The following is a 253-nucleotide window of genomic DNA, read 5'->3' as shown; positions in this document are numbered from 1 at the left end:
GAGCAAGGAAAGGAGTTAGATAAAAAAATAATTAGAATAATTAAAAGGGGTTTTTAGAGTTATAAAAAAATTTTGAAAAAAAGAAGTAAACAAAAATTGTTTTTATTTTGGAAATATATTTGGTTTGAATTAAGAAAAAGAAAAATAGGATTTGAAAAAAATTATATTATTTTAATTTTAAATAAAAAAAAAAAGATAGAAGGAGGGAAAAAATTTAAGAGTCAAAATTAAGAAATAATTTCAAATTATAAAA

The sequence above is a fragment of the Penaeus monodon genome, chromosome 22 (genome assembly GCF_015228065.2).
Source record: "Penaeus monodon isolate SGIC_2016 chromosome 22, NSTDA_Pmon_1, whole genome shotgun sequence".
Lineage (NCBI taxonomy): Eukaryota > Metazoa > Arthropoda > Malacostraca > Decapoda > Penaeidae > Penaeus > Penaeus monodon.
Note: the sequence above shows the minus strand (reverse complement) of the source record.